The 19625-nt window shown below is 53.6% G+C and overlaps 1 long non-coding RNA gene across 1 annotated transcript in view; it reads left to right on the top strand.

Moving 5' to 3' along the window:
- Positions 1-12421, top strand: part of LOC306641681 — a 46055-nt gene extending 33634 nt beyond the window's left edge. The window contains exons 2-3 of the long non-coding RNA XR_013758243.1: positions 212-1200; positions 12122-12421. This is a non-coding gene — a long non-coding RNA (uncharacterized lncRNA). The remainder of the gene's footprint in view (positions 1-211; positions 1201-12121) is intronic.
- The last annotated feature ends 7204 nt before the right edge of the window (positions 12422-19625 follow it).

Below are 19625 nucleotides of genomic sequence, written 5' to 3'. Positions count from 1 at the left end.
CACACACTGTTACTTCTGCCAAATTCAATTGGTCAAAAGCAAGTCGCAGACTGGCTCAGATTCAAGGGGGGCCAGAAAGAGACTGACTCCTGATGAGAATAGCAGCTCGGTCCTTGCCAAGGGATATGCCTACCAAAGTAGCAGGAATCTGTGGCCATATTTCACAGCTCCCACAAAAGGAGACCAACACTTATTGTTTGCTGTGCTGCAGGCACTCTTAGGTACCACCCGGACGTGATCCGGCTTTATCAGCACAGCAAACCCGTGAGGAGGCTGCAGGGACAATGTGCAGCCTGTCCGCAGACCTGGAGCCAGCAAGGGAAGGCCGGAGGTCCAGTCCCAAATCCTGCCTTGCTTTTGTTTTTTCACTTCCTCTTTGAGGCCAGAGCTGGTCATGCACCTGATTTATGCAGAGGAAGGATTCAACCATCTCCGCTAAGAAGTTTTCTCTTCTCCCACCCTGCCTGCTTCTTTCCTGTGCAGGTTCAAGGAGTCCCTGGCCTTCTCTGGGGCCTTTTCCTTGTCACATGCTTCAAAGTCCACATCGCTGAGTCGTGACTGCACCTGAAGTGGTGTTGCTCCCGCTCTCCAGACAGTGTCCCTGGTTGACCAGGATGCTCTGGGCTATTGAATTGGTCGATGGCTCACCGTCCCACCAGCCTGACCCTTCTCTCCCTGGTGTTGTCAGGGGATTTTCTTTGCTGGAGGTTCCTGCTCCAGTGGAGGCAGCTCTGAGCAGCAGCCAGAAGCTAACAGCCCTGCTGCAGGGCCCAGGAGGCCTCCCAAGTCCGTTCAAGCAAGGCCACCAGTAGAGCTCCTGGAGGGCCTGGGGCTGTCACTCAGCAGCGGGCAGTCCCCGTTGAGCTGACAGATGGAGTGTACTTGTGGGCGGATGGACTCTGGCCTCCATGGCTACTGTTCCAACATTCCCTGTTTTCCTAAGGGAGAGGATGAGCAATGGTGTGTCCCTGAAGGGACTTGGGGCCTGATTCTTTGTGGTTGCCTCTGGTGGCCCTCCAGCTCAGGTCTGCCTGACTTTCAGGGCTATTCTGCCCCTGCGTGTCCTGAGTCACCTCTGGAAAACCAGGAGGGAATGTGGACCCGGGAGCAGTGGAGGACACAGAGGAGCAGATGGCCTCTACTGCTCTGCAGCGTCTGCGAGTCACCACCTGGAAACCAGCACCGATGATGTAACCACAGGTGTGGCTGGTTGCCTCCCGGTGTGGGTGCAGGGCCTGTGGCTGGGGAATCCCACTGGTGACAACACAGCCTCCTGAGCTGACGCGGCAGCCGGTGCCCACACCAGCTCTGTGGCTGGCAGCGTCTCTGGGAGGCCGAGGGGGCTGGCCGGCGCTCCTGCAGATCACCTGCACGAGGGCTCTTTGTGGTGGATTCACTGATGACTCATTTGTAATCTGGTTTCAACACCGTGAGTCAAAACACACCACTTTCATTAAAAATAACCCTCACTGGGGTCTAACGGCTTTCTTTTTTCCGTATTTCATTGTATGCGGGAGCTGTGAGGTGGCAGGTGAGGTGTCCAAGGGCCTGGGCATAATCACGCCTACACGGGGCACCAACCCAGGCCCGGAGCGACAGGCTCGCGGCCTGCCAGGGCTGGGTGAGCGCCTGTGTCCTGGAGGGGATTCCAGTCCATGCAGAGGCCCCGTAGTTGTCAGCGCTGCAGGTGGCACGTGGGGAAATGCAGATTCCTGGGCTCCACTTCAGACCCCTGGGAGGGTCCTGACCAACTGCTCAGGAACTTTTTAGGCACGACTCTGACTTGGGGTGAGAGGGAAAGGGGTCTCCCTGCGGGCTGCCCCTCCCTGCAAAGCAGAAAGGCAGGTGGGCCACCAGGCGGAGGGGGATGGAGGCGGCGAGAGAGGAAGAGGCTGAGGGGCGGGGATGGGGGAATCCCGTGGTGACGCCCCCCACCCCCATCGGGACTGCACTGAAACCCCCGCTTTCTGTAAAGCACCCACAGGCTTTCTGGTTTGGGGACCAACGCTTGGGTATCCCCTATTTTCCTATTAAAAAAAATCATTAAAACAGTTTCATGGGTTTTCTGCAGGGTTAAAAGCCCTTGCTGAGGCCGCATATTTGTATTTGGTGTCCTTTAAGCATGTTGGAAACTACTTTGAGAAAGACACTTTGAAACGATGTGGATGCGCAGAGGGGAATGGGGGGGAGTGTTTCCTGGGGGCGGAGTTTTGGTTGTAGGGGAAGCAAAAAGCTCTGGAGCCGGGTGGTGGCCCCCGCTCCCAGGGAGCGCCCAGGGACATGAAGGTTCATACCTCTCAGGACACTGCAGAGTGGTCACCATGTACGTTTTCTGTTTTGCTTAGTTGGCAATAATAATAATAATGATAATAATAATAATGATAATAAAAACTAGACAAGAAAGATCCCGTCGAGTCTGACTTGGGAGAAAGTCTAGAGACCCCAGGCCCCTCCTGTGGTCTCAGTGGCTCTTGGTAATCACTGTTTATTTCAGCCATTTGTAACCCAATTCCCCAGTTTTTGTTCTAAAGTTGCATTTCAGGAAGGCCTTTCCTGCCAAGGCCAGGTGGAAGCTTGACCTGGCCCAGCTGAGTTACCCTCCCGCCTCACCCTCCTTCCCGAGGCCGGGGGAGGCTGGGGTAGGGATTGGGGTGAGGGGACATTTCCCCACGGATGGTGCTGCAGGCCTTGGTCATCCAGCACCTGGGCTGGCCTGCTGGGGTCCTGCGGCCCCTGGCTCTTGGCACCCTGGGGAGCACTGTCTCCTTTGCCGAGGCTCCTGTCCGTCCCCTCTTCTGCCTGAGTGCTGCCTGTGGCTCGGGGGCCTGCCCTGGGCTCTGGCTGACCTTGCTCCTCCCTGACTGCCCTCCTTCCTGGGGTGCACAGCTTCTTGCTGTGTGCATTTGCTTCCAGCCCGAGTGACCTCCCGGTGCCTTCCCTGCACTGGCCATGCACCGCCATTCCTGCTGGGCTGTCCTTGAGCCTTGGAATAGGAGCCTGGTGGCTCCGGGTCGTACCTGTCGTCTGACATCGTCCGTCCCTCACGCCCCTCTCCTCAGGCGTCAGCTGCCTCTGGCAGGCTCGGCCACAGGCGTGGGGGCTCCACGCGGGTCCCAGTACTTCCAGCGGCATCGCCAGCCGTGTCCCGTCTCAGTATGGAACTTACTTTCACTAAATTAATTATTAGGGCCTTTGCTGGTAGCTTTGGAAGAGAAAAGAGGTGACATCAACGATGGCTACAAAGATGGCAGCTGGAACCGGGGTGCTTGGGTTCAAAGCCAGGCTCTGCCTCTGTGCGTCAGTGTGACCTCGGGAAAGCGACACGACCTCTCTGCACTTTGGTTTTTCTCATCCATAAGTCGGAGCAACAGCAGAAGTTCCCACTTCTGGGAGCTTCCGCTGAGGAATCCCTGAATGTTGGTGGAGGACCGAGGACAGTGCTGGCCACGTCCTGGAGCCATGGATCGCTACGTGGGTTTCCTTCACCTTCGCAGAGCAGCAGGCAGCCCCTCAGCACAGGAGCAAGTGGCAGGCACCCCTCTCACTTGGTCCAGGGGTTTCTAGTCACGTCTCTTTTTGGGGCCCCTGATGCCAGCCAACGTAGGGCTTGGCCCTGGCTCTCCACCAAGCTTTGGAACAAAGACCTTTGTGTGGGGACTCAGGATGGAGGCAGGTCTCTGCCCAGTGGTCCTGCTCTTGGCCAACTCCAGTAGACACAGGCCCCCCTCACCTGGCTCTGTTTGCTTTTCTCTCCACATTTCCAAGGTCTCTGAATTGCCTCTTTCAGAAACCAGGGTGTCCAGGGTGACCTCTCCTGCACTGTCCCCAAGTTCTGCTGCTGTGCTTCCCCACAGCTCTGGAGTCCCTGCAGCCTGTAGCCAAGTCCAAGCCCCCATGATTTCCCAGTCTCCTAACTGGTTGTAGCGTCTTGAAAAGTGGCCCCAAAGATGTCAGGTGCCAGTCTCTGGAATCTGTGAGCCTTAGCTCTTGTGTGAAAAACATTTGTCAGATGTGATTAAGTTAAGGAATCAAAATAAAATTTTTATTGTGGTAAAATACTCAACATAAAATCTATTATTCTAGCCATTTCTAAGTGTGTGGTGCCAGCACATTAAGGCCATTCAGACTGTGCAGCCTTGAGCTCCATCCACCTCCAGACCCTTCTACTATTGCAACACTGAAGCTCTGTGCCTGTTAAATGCTAACTCCCACCCCCTCCTCTCCCCAGAGCTTGGAGACTGCCATTCTGCTTTCTGACTCCAAATTCAGCCACTCCAGACACCTCACATGTGATCATTTTGTAGTCCCCTTTTGCGCCTGGCTTATTTCACTTAGCGCAATGTCTTTAAGGTTCAGCCCTGTGGTGACATGTGCCAGAATCTCCTTTATTTTTAAGAATGAATGATATTTCATCGCATATACATATTCATCTGAGAATGCAGTTTTTTATTTCCCTGTGACCAAAATACCTGACAAGACATCTTAGAGGAGGGAAATTTTATTTGGGGCTCAGGGTTTTAGAGGTCTCAGTCCATAGATGGCCAACTGCACTGCTCTGGGCCTGAGATGAGGTAGAACATCATGAAGAAAGGGCCCAGTGGAGGAAAGCAGCTGAGCTTATGGAGGGGTTGGGAAGGGGAGAGCGAGAGAGAGAGAGAGAGAGAGAGAGAGAGAGAGAGAGAGAGAGAGAGAGAGAGGTAGAAGAAGGGGCCACAGGGCCGAGGTACCAGTCCAGGTGCACTTGCAGTGATCCATCTCCTCCAGCCACACCCCATCTGCCTACAGTCGCCACCCAGTCGGTCAATTCAAACTAGGGTGGGCTGATTAGGTCACAGCTCTAGCAGTTTAATCATCTCACCTCTGAATGTTCCTGCATTAGCAGGAGCTTTCGGGGTACTCCGCACATTCAGACCATAATCCATGAGTTGCCTCCATGTAAATACTGTGAATAATGCTGCTATAAACAGGTAAGTACAAATATCTCTTCTGAGATTCTGCTGTTTTACTTCTGTGTGAATAGCCCGAAGTGGGATTGCTGGATCACGTGGTAATTTTACCTTTCGTTTTTTAAGAACGGCCATGCTGTGTGCAGGGGTTGAAACTAAAGATTTTGAGATGAGGAGGGTCATGACAATGGTTCTTTTAAGGAAAAGGCACAGGGAAATTAGACACGGTGAAGGTGATGTGAAGACAGATGGGGGCAGAAAGGGGCACACAGCCATGGGACACTGAAACTGGAAGAAACAAACAGCAGAGTTGGGGGGAGCATGGCCTAACCAACACCTTGATTCAGCCCAGTGGAACTGACTTGGGACTCACATCTGCCTGAACCATGGAAAAATAGATCACTGCCATGCCTGTGGTAACTTGTTACAGCAGCCACAGGAGCTCATACCCACTCCCACACCCACCTCACCTCCTGCGGCTCCATGTGCCTTTTGAGTGTGTGTGAAAATGCAAATTGGGCATGTTCCTTCTCCTGGGTGCTTCAATTGTTTCCCACTGCCCTTGGCACTGCGAGCAGCTGCTTCTAAACAGGGACAAGGCCCGCCCTGCCTGGCGCTGACCTCCTCTCTGGAGGCACCACCATGACTCCCTCTGAGCCCCATGCTGTGGTGAGACCAGTTTCTCTCCACCCCCTCCCCACCCCCGTCTCGTGCCCTCTCTTGCTTCTAGACTTTTCCTGTGTGTTCTGTCTGAGCAGCTCTACCTCATCCTCATCCTCATGCTCCCAGGTTTGTACAGGATTAACCCCTAATTCTCTGTTGGTTTTCAGGTCTCAGTGGGAGTGCGGCTGTCCCTGCCTCAGGACACACTCCACATGCCCTCCAGACGAGGTTGGTGACCCCATGCTATGTGTCCCCCAGCTCCTGGTCATCTCTGTGTGCTTGTGCTTGGCTGCAGGGCTACTCTGCTTGCCTGAGTCCCCTGCTGGGCTGGGAGCCCCCTGCAGGCTGTGACTCTGCTATGTTCTTCCTGGTCCCCTGGAGCACAGAGCTTGGCTTAAGGTGTCCACCACTGGATACCTGCTGCTAAATGACTGGGCAGACGTGGGAGGGAAGCAAGGAAGAGCTCAGTCCAGGACAGCGAGGAAGAGGTCAGAAGTCATGCTACCGTCCTCCAGGGGAGCATCTCCTGGGAGCATGATCCACCCTGGGTGCTGGGAGTTGGCAGCGCTGTTGGGGGAGGTTTAGGAGACTTCTGGAGCCAAATGAGCCACACAGGCATCGCTTGTCACTGGTCAAGGGGTCTCTCCTGGAGGTGTCTTGGTATTGTGCATCTTGCCCTCACCTTGAATCTAGGCTTGGCACGTTGTCACCCAGCAAACACACACACACACACACACACACACACACACACACACACACACACACACACACCTGCCTTGTAAAGCATTTTATAAAAGTAAAAACAAACTAATCGGGCTAAACCCACATAACAAAATTTTCCAGTGTCGCCACGTCTAAGCACACAGCTCAGTAAGGTCACATACACCCACATGGCTGTGCAACCAGCCCCGCATCCGTCTCACCCAGCACTCTCTCCCTGTGCTCTCCACCCCCAGGGCCCCCCGACCACCTCTGTCGACTTTCTCTCGCTCTGCGTGTGACTACTCTAGAGTCTCATGTTGCTGGATTACCCGCTGCGACTGGCAGGCCTGGTGTCCTCAGGTCCCTCAGGCTCATGGCATGTGTCAGCAGGTCCTTCCTTTTTAAGGCTGAGTAATAGTCTGCTGTGCGGCTCTGCCAGCATTTGTCTGTCCATTCATCGGGCAGTGGGCCCTGCGTGGCCTCTACTCTTGGGCTGCTGTGAATGGCTGGTCCGAGCGCGGGCACGTGGCCGCCTCTTTGGATCCAGCTTTCGGGTGTACACCCAGAAATGGAGTTGCTGGATCGGATGGAGGTTCTGTTGCTTTTTGTTGGAGGAACTGTTTCCTGCTGTTGCCGCACCCTCGAAAATCCCCAGGGACAGGGCCCGAGGGTCCCGATTCTCCACACCCCTGACTCCCAAAAGTTTTGTGGATTTTGTAGCTTTTTGCTGGATATTTCTTGGCTGAGATGGGAGGAAGGTGGTTGCATCCTTTACCGTACCACAAGTGTTGATAAACTGTCCTTTGAGCATTTCTTTTGTCCCCTGGGGTTTTACTTCCAGTTGCAGATGGCTTCTCTTCCCTGTTCTCTCCTCGCGAGTAGGAGTCTTCCTGCCAGCCTCAGCATCCACTTCATTACCAATGGTCTTAAAAGCATTTTCTTAAAAAAAAGCATTTTCTTTGCTCATGTGGTTCAGCATTAAAGACCTTCACCATTTCCTCCCAGAAAATCCCATGGCCACCCAGTTCCATTCCCCGGAGGCCACCCATTATCAGTTTTTTGATTACATATTTGGAAATATTTTATACTTATAAATAGAAGAATAAACCCATGAAGAGAATATAAAGGTAATAACAGTTGAGTTCCAAAACCAGAACTGAAGGTACGCAGACAGGGAAACGGCAGATGCATTTAACCTCTGTGATCACAAGATACTAAGGAAAATAGCTGCTTGGTTCTTTGCATTTATCTGGATCCCAGAAGCACACTGTGGGATCACGTGCCTGGAAGAAAACCAGTTGTATCCTGGCAATTTCCACGGCAGCACCGTGGGGCTAGGTGACAGTGTCTCAAGACCCCCAGCAGAAGTGTTGAGTGGACCTCAGGCCACTCAGCAGAGGGCCCCAAAGAAGCAGGGGTCTGGCGTTTGGATAAACATCTAAGTCCTGGGGTCTGCTGAGACTTCTGGGGTACCGCAGCCCTGTTGGCTGTCTCACTGATCTGACTGGTTATCAGTTAGACATATTTGCCTTAGAAATGTCACAGTGCTTCCCTGCCTGCTGGTCCCTCTGGCAGGGTGGGTCTTGGCCAGGGCAGGCAGTCCGCTCCTCCGTCGTGCTTGTGAAAGCTGGTACTCTTCTTGCTGATACGTGCCTGTCTTTCCAGTAGAGGGGTCAGGATTGGGTTTCACCAATGGGGTGTGAGAGGAAGTGAAGATCTCAGTCCATTTCCTGCTGTTCTTATGGAGTAGTGCAGACAGGGTTTCCTGCAAGGAACAGAGTTTATTTGTTCATAGTTCTGGAGACTGAAGGTCAATGTCCAGGTGACAGCAGGGTGGTGATTCTGATTCCAAGATGGCACCTTAACGTCTGTACCCTTCAGAGCAAGGAGTGCTTTGTCCCCAGAAGGACAAAGGGAGAAAAGGGGCCACACCCACCCTTCAACAACAGCATCAATTCCACCCAGGAGGTCGCCTCTTAAAGCTGCCACTTCGTAATACTATTACAATGACTATTAACTTTCACATGAGTTTTGGAAGGGACAAATGGTCGGACCATGGTGGTGACATTGTTCCTGCCTGCTGGACGTTGACCGCTACTCCGAAAGAGCCCATGTTCTTTACCTCTGCTCTTGACTGAGTTCTCCTAGTTACTGCTGCAAATCATAGCCACCACTGAAGAACGATAAGCCATGAAAGCCACCTCTGAACCATGAGCCACCATGAAGAGCACGCAGCTCTTCTTCATTCTGACACTGAGCGTATTCAAGGAAGTGCCCCGTGGCCACCTGAAAAAGCCCGGGCGATGGCACCGTCAGAGAAGCAGGTCTGCAGCTTGCACCGTTCTTCGTCCTGTGTCCTGGGCCCTCGGAGAGTGATTTCGGGGGGCCTCCCTTCATGGGGACTGCTCAGATACTCATCAGCTACCCTAGCAGGCAGAGCCAGTGCCAGTCCCGGGGGTCTCAGGACGCTGGTGGGAGAGTCCCAGGGCTGTGTTTCCTTCAGTCACTGCCACGTCCCTGAGCATGCCGCCAGCCCCGCCATTGGGAGTGTGTGCCGCTCGGGGTGTGGCTGGCGGTCTGCCCCTCTCCTTCCCTCCCGCCTTCACTCCGGCTGCTCTGTGTCTCGGATTCCCTTCCCGCAATCTTAGCACGGCTGCCGTCATCTGGGTTGAACCACCATTGAAACACAAGAGGAAGTCCTCTTATCTTCCTTCTGGCTAAGAAAAATTGGAGTATTTCAGGACGAGGGTCCCTGGTTCGGATGTACTGCCGTCCTGGACGTGCGCCTAGAGGTCAATGTGCGTGCTTTACGTGACTCTCCAATTAAGAACGGGCCAAACTGGGAATGGAAAATGCTCCCCCTGAATCCAGGCTCCGACAGAGGCGGTCAGTGCGGATCCTGCTGGCCTACGAGTGACAGAGCAGCTGACCTGCCGGGGCCAGGGCACCGGGTGTGCCTGCTCAGGTGCGTGTTTCAGTGCGTGTGTTTCACGGGAGACGTGAAGGTGCCTGTGAAGCCCTGCTGTGTGGAGAGCATCGCCCTCGGGGGCCTCGCTGCGTCCTTCCATGCATCTCGGGTCTCTTTCTTGCCCTTGGTGACCCCTGGTTTTGCCCTTGCTGCAGAAACTGGGGACTGAGGCTGACCTTGCTCTCTGTTTCCTGTTCACTGGCCGAAAGTTGCCAGTGAAGTTGTGAAGCTGACACACGCAGGGCCCTGAAAGGAAAGAGAGGCAAGCCGGCCAAGCAGGGGCCCGCCACCCCTTGACGGACACTTGGCAAGACGGTCATGGAACGACTGGGCCCTCTTCATCTTCCCATGAAAACCTGTGTACTTTGGGATTCAGAGCCACATGAATCTTTGCCTGGCGGAAATGTAAATGTTTTGAGAAAGCCATGTGTTTCCGAGTTTGAGCCTCGGCAGAGACAGGAGCTGGGATGAAGGGTGGTGTGCGAACCGAGGCTCTGGCAATTTCTAGCTCTGATGGGACCCAGGTTCCTCCCTCCCTCCTGGCCCAGCCCGTCTCCATCCCCTTCAGGAGACCCAGATTAGGGGCCATGGAGAGGACGCCCCTTCTCTCTGATCCTGGCCCATATGGCTCAGGGCTGGGGCTGGAGAGGCCCCCAGGTAAACACAAATGCTGGTTTGCACTGTTGCTGTCCCTTGGCCCCCATCTGGGTGGGGACTGGAGTAGGGAAGGGGTGTTGGGCTCCTTGTGCATTTTGAACTCTGCATGTCTGACCTGAATGTGGGTAGCTCAAAGGTAGCCCTAGGTCTCCCAGGGGGCTCTGCGGCCATCAGGTCCCTGGGGCTAAGATGGAGGAAACCAAGGAGAGAACGGTGCTGGCTTTAGAGCTTTCAGACCGCTGAGTGACCCTAGTGACCCGCTGACCCTGTTATGGATGGAGGAGGACACGGGCCCTCCTGCCTTTCCTGCCCTTGTTGGCCCCTTAAGTGCCGGCTGTCTGCCGGAGGCAGAGGCACCTGGCCAGGTGTTTGCAGCTGTGTAGACACACACAGGGGAGGTGTGGAGCTGCCGAGCGGGGCGCTGCCTCTGAGTCAGGAGACCAGGCTCCAGGCCCAGTTCTGCTGCTGATCAGTTCTGTGACTTTGGTTTCTCATCTCTGAGGGGTGATTGTAACCGGGCACTGTCCACGCCATTGAGGTCTGCCGAGGCTCCAGCGAGGGGGGCGATCGTGACTGAAGCCCACTGCGCAGGCCCATAGATTAAGGTTGGGTAGGCCCAGGGCTCGTCTGGAAATGTCCACATCCAGACTGTGTCCAGGTCAGAGCTGGAGGGAAACAGCAAATATTTGCTTCACGTCTGCCATTGGGCAGATACAGAAGCTGGGTCCTAAGAAGGAGAGTCACTTAGGCTGTCTTGGACATCTGGAAGGCCTGGGCGAGGCCTTAGAGAGGCTTGCTCCACAGGAGGACCACAGGCCATGGATGTGGAGCACCACGGGACTGGGAGTGTTGCTCATGCATAGGCGGAGGGATGAGGTGCAAAGCAGACGCAGAGCTGAAGGCCCACTTCTGCATGAAGAGCAAAGGCCAAGGGGTAGACTCGAGGTGGGACCCAGAGCGCTGTGCTGCTGCTCTTCATGCTGTGTGTCCCTTGACCTTGCCAGCAGAGGTGATCCTCTGCCAACTCTCCAAATCCTGGAGCCACCTGAGGGTCACAGGCGCCTTTGGGTGGGAGGAAGCAGTGACTCGGGTCCCGTTTAACTTGCCGCAGGGCTTTCTCCACGGCAAGTTGCCCTGGTGGAGAATTACAGGGGTTGGGGAGACGAACCCTAGAGGCTGTGACGTTACTGGGTGAACAAAGGCTGATGCATGATGCCCAGCCAGGAGCCGAGGGAAGCTGTGGCTCTTGACCTCAGCCGGAGAGGCCTGGACTTGTTTTGTGGGGACAGGGCTGCTCACGTTGCCTGGGATGGCAGAGGCAGGAGGTGGGAGGCAGGAGCAGAGAAAGCCAGGTGCCAGGCCAGCAGAGCAGGGTCCCCTTGCTTCAGTATTTGGGCGTGTGCAGCCTGAGCTCCTGCTTTGAGACAATTGACACCTGCAATGCCAATCACGCAGGGACAACTGGGGAGGGACAGCTGTGCCCTGGCCACCCCTGGAATGTTGGAAACGCTGGTCTCGGGAAGGAAGCTGATCTCTGGCTCTCATGTTTCCTCCTCCCCCAGTGTCCACGAGCTCCGGGGCCAAGACGCTCCCAGGCTCCTCCAGGTGCCTGTGCTCCACGCTCGTCTGCTTGACGTCGGCGACAGTTCTCGCTGCCGTTGTTAGTTACCCAGTCCCAGCGTCATCAACCTAAGGAGACAGTTGCTCCCTAGACAGTGCTCCATGGGGCACAGCATGGCGGCTGACGGAAGAGACAGAGAAGCGCCCAAGTACAGACCAGGGCTGCAGGGTGGGGCACTTGGCTGCTGGGCGGGAGAAGGAGCAGAAGGCGGGTGGCGGGTCTCTGTCTCCTCGGACTTCTTATCTGTCTGAGGCCCCAGGCTAGGAAATCACAGGGGAGGTTGATCAAGTCCAGGAGAGCGAGCTTTGGGGTTTCTGCGTGCTGTGCCAAGCCAGGCTGTGAGAATGGTGTGGTCTCTCCGGAGGCAGCTGTACGCAGGCCGGGATCATCCTCCAGGACGAGGCTGTGTGAGGCCCACGTCAGACTTGCTCCTGCAAGGCCCAGAGAGCCTGGGCCAGGAGTCAGAGGGTGCTGCTGCCTGCTCTGGAGTGGGGCCAGGGCTGAGGGCTGGGCTTTGCTAAAAATAAGCCATTCCTGTTTGCGCACCATGCTCTGGCTCCACAGAGACCGGCACTTGGTGCCCTGCTGCCTCTGGAGGCGGCCTGCGGGTGGAGGCCAAGGCTGACTCAGAGCAGGCAGGTTCTCCGGACTCTTCCCACCAGCCCGTGAGTGGCAGCACCGCTGGAAGAAGAGGCTCTCATGGTGGCCCTGGGCCATGCCAAGTGCAGGGCTGTCCTGTGGGAGAGGCAGTGCTGCTGGGACGGGGGGGCTCAGCGAGGTCTGCTCCTCCAGGGCGGCCTCCACCGCCTCCGCCGGCCCCAGAAGGCAGGGTATGTCGGGGCGCCGCTCTCCAGCTCTCCAACCTGCACCCGTTAGGGGGTGGGGCAGTGAGCAAAGGTTTATTTTGTTTTGTTTTCAAAATAAAAATAACTTTAAAGAGTACTTATTTAAAAAAAAAAACATAAAAAGGTAAGTACAAGGAAATTTTTTAAAAAACACCCAATACTTTTCTTCTCTCATAATTTCCTAGTGGAAATGCCCATGTTTTTATATACAGGGGCACACACTGAGGGGAAAGCGTTTTCCTTTTGTAAGAACAGGGTTAAGTCAACATTCTCTGACTGATTTTCTCAGCAGCACATCACGGACAAGTTTCCATAGCCATAGTTACAGACGTGCATGATCGTTTGAATATCTGTATTAGAGAAATCATAATCCAAACGGGGGGTCAACACATTTTTTCAGTAAAGGGTCAGACAGTAAATATTTTGGGGTTTGTAGACCAGATGGCCTCTGTTGCAAGTATTCAGCTCTGCTTTTGTTGCTCCAAGGGGGTCAAAGATAACATGTGAGCAAATTGGTGTGACTGTGTTCCAATAAAACTTTATTCATAAAAACATGCCTGAACTAGTTGTGGCCAAGAGGCCATCATTGGCCAACCTCTCACTGAACCCATCATCTACATGTAAGAAGTTTTCAATATTTTATCTTAAAAACAACACAAAATATGTATACTTAGATAGGTATATGTACACATAGGGTTTACATATGTATAGGATTCGTACATATGATTCCTATATATCTGAATATATATATTTTTGACCAATATATATATATATATACACATCAGGATATGTTGCTGCAGGATGAGTTTGCCTCACGAGCTGGCCTTCTCAGCTGATGCTAGGGGTGGTCATGGAGGGTGGTGGTGGCAGAAAACAGCTCAGAGCAGAGTCCTGTAGCCATGGAGGGTGTGTGTAGGAGAGTCCCGGAGCCAGCCGAGCTGGGACTGTGTGTGCAGCCTCTGGCGGGGGTCGTGGGGAACTCCTGGGCTTCTCGGCCTCAGCGTCCTCCTCCAGCTCTGTGAGCAGCCGGAGGAACACAGGAATGGAAAGAGCGCTGCCAGAAGCCCAAGGGGCCTGAACAGATCCTTCCTCACGGCTCAGGGGGAGCCAGCCCTGCAGACACTTGATCTTGGACTTGGACCTCCACAACTGGGAGACGTTCATTTCTGTTAGGTCACCCTGCCCGCGGGCCTTGTTGGAGCAGTCCTAGGAAAGCCATTCAGGTAACCGAGGCTGTTGTGGGGCCTCGGAGGGTCTCTTAAAGAGGGAAATGGAGCAGCACATTCATAGGAAGACAAAAATGATTTGGAGTCCAGGGAAAAAGGGATACAGGAGACCAGAGAGATGGTTCTCTGAAAGGTCCATCCTGGACCTTTGTGTGGCTGGCATCCCCTGCCGGCCCGGCTGCTGGCCCACCTCTCCTGGTGGGTCTGCCGTTCTCCTCTATGCTGGGGCTGGCCCATTTCCACGTCTCTGAAGTCTCCTCTTGTTTTGCAATGACTTGTTGGGTGGCTGCATCCCGCATCCTCCCTTGGGAGAGACCAGGAGGTGGGAAGGACACTGAGCCTAGCAGAGAGCTCAGCCCATTTCACATGCATTTGAAGGAAGGACCGCAAAGTCCTTCGGGGTTGTTTTCGTCCACATGGGACAGGTTTTAGAGCTCATGCTGGGAAACTGGTCCCGGCACTTTGCATTCTTTCCAGACAAATATTGGCTTTGTCCCATGTTTCTTCAGTGCCCTGGGCAGCTACAAATCCGGAGACAGCACCACCAGGAATCTTGACTGCAGCAGACCCTGTGGCCTTGAGTGGCTCCCTCGACCCCATGACCTTGGCTTCTCCGTGGGTTGATAGGCAAAGCCCTGCCCATGGGTGTCGCTGCAGACGCAGTAGCCCCAGTCGCAGAAAGACGGGTGTGTGGATGCATGACTTGTGTGTGCCCTAAGCTAAGTGCACAACTGATGGCCCTGGAGAAGAGCTACAGAACACGCCTAAAGGAGGGGAGAAGTTAGTCACCCAGTAGTCTTTGTTTGGCGCTGAGAAATTTAAAAAAAATTTAGTTTAAAATCATTTTAAGTGGTAAAATAGACATTCCATAAAACTTGCCTCCGTAAGCATTTTTAAGCATGCAGTTCAACAGTGTGAAACACACTCATTGCTCACCGCCAGCCACGTCTAGAGCTTTCTCATTTTGCAAAACTGAAACTCAGAACCCATTAGACAACCCCACACCCTGGCCCCAGCCCCCACCCAGGAAACCACCATTCTGCTTTCTGTCTCTATGAATTTGACTCTTTTTGTACCTCATCTAAGCCGAACGGTACAGTTTCGTCTTTTTGTGACTGGCTGATTTCACTCAGCATAATGTCCCCAGGTTTACCCATTTCGCAGCAGGTGTCAGAATTTCCTTCCTTTTTAGGGCTGAATGACATGTCACCGTGTGTCTACACTGGGCTTGTTTATCCGTTCATCTGTGGATGAACACTGACGTTACTTCCACTTTTGGGCTGTGAATGATTCATGCTGCCGTGGACACGCGGGAGTCCAGTCAGGGCTCTGGGTTTTATATTCTGGCTCCTCTTAAATGCTGCCCTCATCCTCCTCTGCTGTGGGGGTCCAGGGGTTGATTTTTCCATGGGTGTGACCAGCCTGGCAGGGTCCTGGCTGTGTCTCCTGCAGTCTCTGTCTGCGCAGACATTCCCACGAAGCCGTGGTCAACGTCAGATCATTTAAGGTATGACTGTTCTGGAGTTTTTTCCTGAAGGACCATCTGTCTTATCTCCGTTTGACTTTTTGAAAATGTTGGAACTGTTTTTCAATTGAATACAAACATTTTCCCCTCTGACGTTTATATGACTGAAGCAGGGAAAGTAAGACCTTTGGTTTTTAATGAAGTGAATCAGCCCCCTTCGCCCCGGCCTTGACAGCATCTTGAGATGCTCTGGTGTACGTGGGGTTCACCTCTTAAGGTTGGAGTTAAAAGAGACCCAGTCAGTTCCTTAGAAAGTAAGGTCTCCCCAGCCGTCTCCAGGGTTCTCTTGTCTGAAAGCATCCTGCTCTGGCCCACTCTGGGCCGTCTCTTCTGGCCCCTCCAGAGAACACAGTTGGGGCCCAGAGAGGTGAAGTGTGTTTCCAGAGGTTGCCCCTGGAGACAGTGAACAAGGAATCACCTGTGCTCTACCCAGAGCCCTTAGCAGGGCTGTAGGGGCATTTGCAATGAGTGCTCAAGGTTGCAGCTTCTGGTTCTTTCTTCCCTTTGTCTCTGTGCTGCAGGTCTGTGGAAAGGTCCCATGCAATGGGCAATGGGTCCCCTCCTTGGGCCGACTGTTTCGGAGGCTCTGGGGTCCTACGGTTTCTAGCCAGCTCATTGAGGGTCCCCACCAATGGTGTGGAGTCCAAGACTCCACAGGTGTTGGTGGCCACCTGGTTCCGTGGTCCCCACCTGCATCTGGCACCTGCCTGGAAGAAACAAAGCAAAGAGACTGGAACAGGGCGGCAGGCTGAGAAGAGCCTTGCAGGAGCAGCCTCCGGCCAGCGCCTGCTCTTCCCAGGGACCCGGTGCCTGGGACAAGCTCATGTGAAGGACAGGGCATAGGGCCTGCTTCTGGCTAGTCCTGGGGCAAATCAAAGCAAAGCAGAGGATGCCAAGCCCCCAGTACAAGTGGGTCAAAAGTTTCAGGACCCTGAAAAAACCGTGCATTAAAACTTGCACCTGTAGGGGAGCGCCTGTGCTAGACCAGTCTCTTGGCCGCCTCAGCTTCCCGTTTTTGGGTGAGGAAGCAAGTCGAGGACCCCCGGGAGGAACCATTTGCCTCGCACACACGTGCGAGCTGGCCGGGCTGCAGTCCCTTTTCCCCAGTGGCTTAGGAGCTGTGGGGGCTGGGGACGCGCCTGTGCACGGTTTTTCAAGACGCAGCCCAGGACAAAGGACAGAAGGTTGAAGGGTACATCAGAAGAAGGGAAAGCAAAACAGGAAGTGGCCCAGCTCGGGCACTTTCCACGGGAAGGCTGGGAAACACGTCCCGATGGAAAAGAGAGAGGAGACAGCCTTTCAGCGGCCCTTGGGATATGAGATGCGCCTCAGCAGGCGCCACTCCATGGAGGTGGCCGGGGACCCAGACTTCCAGGCAGGACACTATGGCCCTGGCTCAGCTTTGTGGAGTTTGACCCCATGCCCCGATTCTCCCTCCTCCTTATCCTCTTTGAAGGATGACTTTGACACCTCTGTATCCCTTTGAGGTGTGTTCACGGATGTCCTAACACCCAAGTGTGGAGGGAGTCTGCAGTGACTCAGAGAACAGTCTGCCTCCGTGCCACCTCCATGTCGTCCGCAGTGGACTTTCTGGGCGTCTGGATCAGTCGTGCTCAGAACTAGTTGGGCAGATGGAGAGTATGGGCCACACCTGCTGTCACCGTGAACCCGTTATTGGGCCTAAGTCACTTGGCCCCTCTGCCACCGAGCGTGGAAGGGGCAGGAGGAGTCTGCCTGTCTCTCTCCCTCCCTCTCCCAACCAGGGTGGGCTTCCCAGAACTGCTCGTGGCAAGAGTCTGTGGGGTAGGGGAACAATGCCCAGGTGGGACCCCAGGTGGGACCCTGTTATGAGTGACAGACTTTGCTTTACTTTGCTTTGCTATACTTTACTTTTCTATGTGGAATTTTATGTGAATAATGCAGTCCTATGTGTGACTGTGCAAAACCCCAATGATGTAACCCCAAAAAGGTGTAACCAGTGAGAAACCCCAAAAAAGAGGTGTAACCAATGTGAGGCCCCCCAAAAAAGGTGTAACCAATGAGAGTTTAGAACAACCACACCTGACACCTCCAGTGCCGTCCACCTTATCCAGACAGGACAGACACAAGAACTGTAAGAAGACCCGCCAGAGAGCAGGAGATGGGAGCCGGACCAAGCGTCAGAGAAGTGAGGACATCAGAGAGCTGAGGACACCAGAGAGCTGAGACCCAGGATGAGCTGAGCCCAGAGTGGGACGAGATGCGGGAAAGGCGGCCGCCAGCCTCCGCCTCCCTCTGCAGGGAAGCCTCCACACGCCCTCCACATGGGGTGGACCCCCAGCATAACTGGCCTAAGACATGTCACATAGTGAACACTGGTGTGTCAGCCTAGAGACCAGAGTGAGACCATGCAAGTGTGTGAGTGTGCACAGTGAATAAAGCAGCACTAGGAACTGCCTAGCTCTCACATCTGGTGCTTTACACACCTGCAGACCCCGGACAAAGCAGGTGAACAAGAGGCAGACGTTGACCCCCTGCTGCGATCAGGGCCACCTCTCCTGCCCGGGCTGCCTCAGGATGGGGTGGGAGGAGTCTCCCGCCACTGTTGACTTGAATTGAGAGAGTCTTTGCTCAGAGAAGCAGGAAAAAACTCCCGTTCCTTGCTAAAGTTCCGTCTCTAGTCGTTATTTTTGTCCCCAGTTATCAAGGAAGTCAGACTTTTATGTGAGAAGTGCACAGTGTGCCAGGCGTCTTCAGTGGCCTCTGTGCAAATGAGTCAGGAAAGCCCTTGCAGACAGTCACCGGAGGTCAAGGGTCAGCCTCGTCCCACCATGTTCTGCTCAAAATACCCTGCAAGGAGGCGGCAGGAAATGAGTTGCAGCAACCTCTATTTATGTGTGAAAGTTTCCAATTAGGAATTCAAAGAACTTGTTGTTGAATGGAAAAGTGAACCAAATTCCTTTGATGTGTTTCTCCACTTCCTTGGTGGTCCCTGGCTCAGGGCTGGGTCCAGGGCAGGAATGTGGATGTCATTCAGTTCATCGCAGGAAGGTGAAGGGGCACTGCATCTGATGTAATGGAGAGGAAACACTCATAAACTCAGGTTGGGGGCTGGCAAGGTTGCCTGGACCCAGGGTCTGCTTTTGTCAATAAAGTTTTATTGGAACATGGTTGTGCCCGCTTGCTCATGTGCGATCAATAGCTGTTTTCCCAGTACAAGGGTGGAGTTGAGATGTAGTTGAAAGGAGACTGTGCCTGCAAAGCCCTCACTTTGACTCCCTGATCTTTGAAAAAAAATTGACTGACCCATGCTTGTGCTAACCAGTTCTTAGTTTTTCTCATGTAAGGGACCCCTTTTAAAATATGGCGAAAGTTATGTTTTCATCTCCTTTCAGCAAAATGCATGACTTCCTGGCTAAGACTGCCGATATGCAGCTAAGCAGGGTCTTCTATGAACCTGGATATTCTGGCTTGTCCGAGGTGTGGCTTCCGAGGCTGTGAAGGACATCTGGGTTGGCTCTTACCCTGTCTATGGCATTGGTTGTAGTTGTGATAAAAAGCAAGCAAGCAAACAGAAACAACCTTGGATTACAGGTCAGGAGACCCAAGCCCTCTTCTTGGCTCTGTTACCCTTATACTCTATGACATTGAGTAAGTCACTGCACTCCTCTGGGCCTTGGTCCCCTCAAGAGTCACAGGAGAGGTCAGGAATAGGTGACTTCTTGAGGAGCCATCTGGCTTTAAGTTTCCTTGATTTCCAAGAGTCTGGAATTTGTTTGTGGAGCTGGGGAGAGAGGGGTTTGTGACTTACGTTTTTAAGGCATCTGAATCTGCTTGGCCACCCAGAGAGGTGGTTAATTTAGTTAATTCCAAGCTCTGAAATCTGAGATTTGATTACCACTTTGGGTGTTTGGCATCTGTTGGAGAAAATTCTGCCAAGCTCCAATCTCCACTCCTGACCCTGGCCAGCCGTCCGGATCCAGCGAGCAGCCACACGGGCTGCTTAAGGGCATGGGCAAGTGCAGTTCTGCCATATGCCTTGTACCTCTGGGAAAGCAAGGTGGAGCCCGGCCTCCCAGCGGAATGTCTGGAGGTGCCTCCTACCCGGTGAGTGTGCATGAGGCTTGTCTCAGACAGGATGACCTCTCAGGGAAGCAGATCACTGGGGAATTCATGTTGCTTTTGTTTTTAAAATGAAAATAAAGCTTTTTCTTCCTGATGAGAAAAGTGATCCATATTTATCATGGATAATTTTAAGATGTACAGAAAATATGAAGAAGAAAGTAAAAACCACCCTGGATCCCATTCTGCAGAGATGACCTTCACAATTTGATAAGCCTTTTTGTGTGTTTCTTTCTCTTTAACACTCACACTCTCACCTAGGTGGTCTATTCCTGTGGCTCCTTCCCTATTTCTCATGTAGCAGAGTGATCCCTGTGAATATTTTTTCTATGACTTTGGGTGTAGATGTCCAGCATTACTTTTAACAGTTG

This window comes from Sciurus vulgaris (assembly GCF_902686455.1).
Source record: "Sciurus vulgaris genome assembly, chromosome: 12".
NCBI lineage: Eukaryota > Metazoa > Chordata > Mammalia > Rodentia > Sciuridae > Sciurus > Sciurus vulgaris.
This window is presented reverse-complemented; position numbering and strand designations above follow the sequence as displayed.